A 6,168-nucleotide genomic window follows, 5' to 3' on the forward strand; every position below is an offset into this window, starting at 1 on the left:
ATGTTCAACATTTCCCTCAGCTTTCCAGACACCAACTTATTAAAACTCTCTCCCGCACTTGTAAACTGTGGCAGGTCATCATCTTTGTCTTTGGCATAAATTCCTAAAACAAGACCCTTCGTCATGTCTGCGGTGGACAGACCCCGACCCCAGAGACTTCTCACTCCCAGGCGGCGGAGCGCGACTCGCCACATATTCATTTTCTTAGGCAAGAAAAATTTGAAGGAAACTGTTGTGGTTTATATATGCTCAGGCCCAGGGAGTAGCACTATTAAAAGGTATGGGGTTGTTGGAGTAGGATGTGGGCTTTAGGACCCTCATCCTAGCTGCCTGGAAGCCAGTCTTCTGCTAGCAGCCTTCAGATGAAGATGTAGAGCTCTCAGCTCCTCCTATACCATGACCGTCTGGATGCTGCCATGTTCCCAACTTGATGATAATGGACTGAATCTCTGATCCTGTAAGCCAGCCCCAATAAAATGTTGTTCTTGTAAGATTTGCCTTGATAATGGTGTCTTTTCACAGCAGTAAAACCCTAACTAAGACAGAAACAGTGAAACGGTCATTTTGAAGTTATTTTTCTTATAAAGGTTAAAGCAGAGCAGAGAGTATTTCCTCATCATGCCAGACAAAACTTGCCCGTTAGGAAACTTTGCTCCCCAATATCCTGTCCCCCAGCTTCTCAGATGAACAGCTAAAGTGATGTGGGATTTCAGCATGGGTGACCCCCATTTTGTTTGGGCCATCAACTTACTACAGGAGTATAGTCCCATGGTCTTCCATGGATGTTTTTTGGTTTTTTTTTTTTTTGGTTTTTTTCGAGACAGGGTTTCTCTGTGTAGCCTTGGCTGTCCTGGAACTAACTCTGTAGACCAGGCTGGCCTCGAACTCAGAAATCCGCCTGCCTCTGCCTCCCGAGTGCTGGGATTAAAGGTGTGCGCCACCACGCCCGGCTCTCCATGGATGTTTTTGATTTTGTTGTTCTCACGTGTTTTTTTCCACATTCATTATAATGGAAAGCAATGGCTTTCATGTTTTGTCAAATGACAGCCACTGTTCCACAGTAAACAGCACAGACACACTTTTGCACTTAGGTATTGAGAGTTAAGTTATTTTTTTATAACATTATGCAATATCCAGTTATCATCATGAAACGAGTAAGAATGGAAAAATATAGATTACCATGGCTCCAATAGTTATGTATCAACTTATCCAGGGAGTTAAGCTAATCTGGGAGCAAGTGCGGATAGGACATGTAAGCTGAGGCTTGTAACAAGATGGGGTTTGCTAGGCAAAGAAAGGAGGCATGGGACATTCTAGGCCATAGAAATAGCATTGTCCAAGGGAAGCCACCTGAAGAGCTAAACAGATGACTTAGGGACCAAGGCTGAGTCACCTGTCCTCTTTTCATGTGTCAGTTAGTAGGATGATGGTAAAAGGACTAAGAAGAGATGTGTTTGGTATGTTTAGAATGAAAGCCAGATCTTAATTCACTAGAGGTTGAGCTGGGGATGTAGCTCAATAGGTAGTGTGTTTGACTAGCATTCCCTAAGCCCTGCCTTCAGTCTCCAGCACCTCATACGACCAGGCATTGTAGCAAATGGAACCCAGGACTGAGAAAATGAAAGCAAGAGGACCAGGAGTGCAAGACTGTCTTTGCTATGGGCTTATGTAGCTCGGACTAGCCTTAAGCCCTATGTAACAAGGATGCCCATGAATCCTAGATCCTTCTGCCTCTACCTCCAAAATGCTGGGATTATAGGTATGGCTACCTCACCTAATCACTAGCTGAAGTACCTTGGACAAGTCTGTTTCCTTACTAGAAATTGGATGAAGTAAGATATCCAAGCCACCCTCAAAGGTACACTTTGGGATGATACAATTCCCAGGAATGGCTTTTCAGAGTTAGGTCAGCCTTGGCCAGGCATGGCAAGTGCCCCTGACTCCATTCTGCAAGGGCGTTCTTGTCTTAGCTCTGCTCCGTGTATCCAGCTTCATTCAAATGGGTTCCAGGTACAGCCAGGACCACGAACCTTCCCTTCATAGCCATGGAGAGAACATTTTTTTTTTTTTTTTAAGATTTATTTATTTATTATATGTAAGTACACTGTAGCTGTCTTCAGACACTCCAGTAGAGGGTGCCAGATCTCGTTACGGATGGTTGCGAGCCACCATGTGGTTGCTGGGATTTGAACTCTGGACCTTCGGAAGAGCAGTCGGGTGCTCTTAACCACTGAGCCATCTCACCAGCCCGGAGAGAACATTTTTGTTTACAGTCTGTCTCAGAAAATTAAGGTTCAGCCTTCTGATCCTCATGGCCTAGGTCTCCCATCCTCGATCCCACCATGGTGAAGAAAGATGAGCCTCTACGATGAACTTAAAATATGTTCCCTTGAAGCTAAAGAAACTGAACGGTCAGGAGCCACCATCCTTCCTCTGTCCTTCCATTGCCAAGCTGGGAGAAGCTTTAATTCAGTGCACTGTAAAACACCTGCCAATGAGGCATACAACAAATGGCAGCTATTAGTTATCTCACCCCAGGGATTTTTGCCCAGGTCAACTAAATAACATTTTGTTATTAATATTAATCTCAAGTCCATCTTGTTCCAAAAAAGGATTAAGGGTTGTGGCTACTTTTTGTCGGCAGTGCAGGGGCAGCCCCTACCTACCTTCCCCCGCCTGTCCTACCATCTCTCCCTGCCTTTCTTCATTCTGGCTACTCAGTCAGCAAACGTTTAAAAAATTAGTATCAACCTGGCATCACACATTTGGCAAACTAAAGCTTCCAAAATGAGCAGGATTCAGAAAAATGTGTTGGATGCAGGTGTCAGTGACAGACACTTTTAACATTGTGTACAGACGGCTGTCACGGAGGTGTTTCATGGAGGTGTGTGCTGTCATCTTTTTGTGTATGTGCTTCTGAAGCGTGAAAGGACGTAGGAAGGGGCAGCTACTTCTGTGACTCTGTAACAGGCCCCCAGACCTCAGCAACAGTGGCACCGTTCTACCTTAAAACCCAGCATAGAGGCCCCAACACCTGCCAAAATTGGAACAAAGACCCAATCCATCGAAGACCTAGCCCATAGTTCCAGGAGAGCCCCTAAACGCACTAACCTCACTTTATGACTTCTATACTTCTGCTGCTTACTAAGTGAAGTGTGACAACCAGGATATGCATAAAAGAGAGAAGGGCTGTGAGGCCTTAGAGCTGCATGATTTGGGTAAGTTCCCTATGAAGCTAGTGGCCAGCAATAAATACTTCCTTTTTGGCTTTAAGAGTGTCTGTATGGAGCCGGGCAGTGGTGACACATGCCTTTTAATCCCAGCACTTGGGAGGCAGAGGCAGGTGGATTTCTGAGTTTGAGGCCAGCCTGGTCTACAGAGAGTTCCAGGATAGCCAGGACTACACAGAGAAACTCTGTCTTGAAAAACCAAAAAGAAAAAAAGAAAAGGGAAGGGAAGGGAAGGGAAGGGAAGGGAAGGGAAGGGAAAGAGTGTCTGTATGGTGGTCATATCTTGAAGCAATTCTTTGCAAGACTGAACAAATACTGTAACCTTTGTGTTGGTTCTTGATGGATACAGTCTTCTTCTCCCATGCCAGGCTGTTTCTCACTGTGTCAGAACTCTTTCCATTGTAAGTGGCAAGGGTGAGACTCTAGAATTGGACTCTATCCTACTATATGGGGGAAGGAAATGTATTGTCTCATGTAAAGTAACTATTAAAGGGAGAGGGATATATTTCAAGCCTGAGAGCTTGCAGGTCTCAAATGATAACACAGAACTCAACTTTGCTCATTTGCTGGTTCCGCTTCTGCTCCTTTATCGGAGCTAGAACTGAAGCTCAGGTGGGAGATGCCTTACCTAACACATGTGAAGCCTTTGGTTCAACCCCAATACTGTCAAAGTACTTTACCTATATGGTGGCTTAAGCCAGGACCAGCTTTTATCCTTCATCATGCTGTAGCCTGGCAGAAAAGATAGAATGTCCCTACATGGTCCCAAGAAAGTAATACTATTGGCTAGATTGTGTCAAATGTCAAACGCTCACTCCTGACCCAATCACGGTGACCAGTGCAGTGTAATACTCAACTGACCTGAACTCACATACTCCCACCCACAAGCTCCAGAACACTTCATTAAACGGCCATGGCCTTGTAATCACGGCTCTGGGGGTCTCTAAGATCCCAGAGGCTTCTCTGACTTTACAAATCCAAAAACATGTTAGATTCTCAGCAGACAGAAAGCAATGCTGTCTCTCAATGTGGATTTAAAGGAGGAAGGAAGATTGGGCTCCCCCTGGAGATGACTGCAAGGCTTAGTCTGAGGCTCAGTCAGACTTCAAGTCTTCCCTCCACCTGCCACTTCTCTCCAACCTCAGATTTCTTGTCTCCAAAGATGGGACTAACATTAGCGCTGTTCAGCTAGATGGCGCCTGTATCATCTGATTCTTCTGGGAGATCCAAACTCGGATTAGAAGAGTCGACCCTTAGGTTGTTTGTTTGTTTTAGGACAGAGGGAAGCAAGCCTACAAAGGATAATAGGATTCCCCAGGGAATCCCCTGGGACCAGAAGGACCATTAGAAAGTCAGAAGGTGGAAGGCAGGGAACACTCGAGGGCAGCCAGCGAGGGAAGTGCCAGCCCAAGAGATGGGCAATCCTGCGTGCCCACAAGGGGGCCTCTCCGAACTCCAGCTGGTGGGTGTCTACTAGATCAACACAATTAGAAGCCAAACTATGGGGGAGCCCACTGATTCAGTTCACAGAGGTCAACCTGTGGGAACAGGGTCAGAGAGAGAAGTATGATTTTAGAGCCACAGATGAAAGAGATCGGCTGTCTGCCATCACTGGCTGTGAAATGTTTAGAAGCAGCCCTGCCACATCAAACTCTTTTAAATAGCTGGGGGTGGTGGAGCAAACCTACATTCCCTGTACTAAGGAGGCTGAGGCCGAGGGATGGAGAGTTCAGACCATCTTAGGGGTAAACAGCAAGATCCCTTCTCAAAAACAAAAAACAAACAAACAAAAAAAACCAAACAACAACAACAAAACCAGAGGCCTGTTTAAGAGGGATAATGAGCCAGCACAGCTCCTTTCTTGTAAATTGATGAAAGGTCAATGAGTTATTGGCCCCAACCAACCAACCAATGAGAAACCAGCTGGCAAGGCAGCATCACCAGTTACCGGTCAACTGAATCCATCCAAGTAATGAACTTCAAGGGCTGGAGATAGGCTCAGTGGGTCAAGTGCCTGCCATGCCTACCTGAGGACCCAAGTTCAGACTCCAGCAAAGGCTGGGTAGATCTGTAACTCCAGCACTGCAGTGGCAGAGACCAGAGGATCATTGAGGTGATGAAGCTACAGCCCCGCTCCAGACTCAGTGAGAAACTCTGCCTCAAAGGAATCAAGCGGAGATGACTGATGGAGTAGGACACCTGACATCCTTCTCTCCTCGTCTGTTAAAATTTGGATTCATCTGTTCATCATAAGCTTCAGCTTTTTTGCATATTTGTTTTTTCGAGACAGGCTTTCTCTGTGTAGCCCTGGCTGTCCTGGAACTCTCTCTGTAGACCAGGCTTCTTTAGTGAAAATTTTTAAGTGCTGCGGTTTTTCTCTCCACCAGGCTAGCTCCCAAATAATTGAGACAGGACCATTAGATTTATTTAACAGCTTCAAAGCACAACAACTGAGCAGCATTAATCTATTTTAATCCCCTAAACTAATCTGGCTACCTCCCAGACAAAATCCCCGAGATACTTGCATTAGCATTGATTTGGCTCTCTCTGCTCCAGGTATGTTTTCATGGTGTCTCCTGGACCCTCTCCTTATGGCATATCCCCACTTCTACCCCCTCTTCTCCTCCCTCCCCCTCCCCTGGATGGGAGAAAGTCCAGCCCTATTCTTTCCTCTACTCAGTCATTGGCTGATCAACCTCTTTATTGACCAATCAGGGAATAATTGGGGAGCAATGTTTACACAATATTGAGACAGGCGATTCTCAGAATAAGGATTGCAACCAGCTATTGGGGAACAGAAATCAGCATTTGAATAATACAAGGACACTCTTTGCACAGGGCATAATAACATTATACCTACACAGGCTGGCCTTAAAGTCAGAGATCTGCTTGCTTCTGCCTCCCCAGTTCTAGGATTAAAGGCATGTGCCACCTGCTT

The sequence above is a fragment of the Mus caroli genome, chromosome 7, assembly GCF_900094665.2.
Source record: "Mus caroli chromosome 7, CAROLI_EIJ_v1.1, whole genome shotgun sequence".
NCBI lineage: Eukaryota > Metazoa > Chordata > Mammalia > Rodentia > Muridae > Mus > Mus caroli.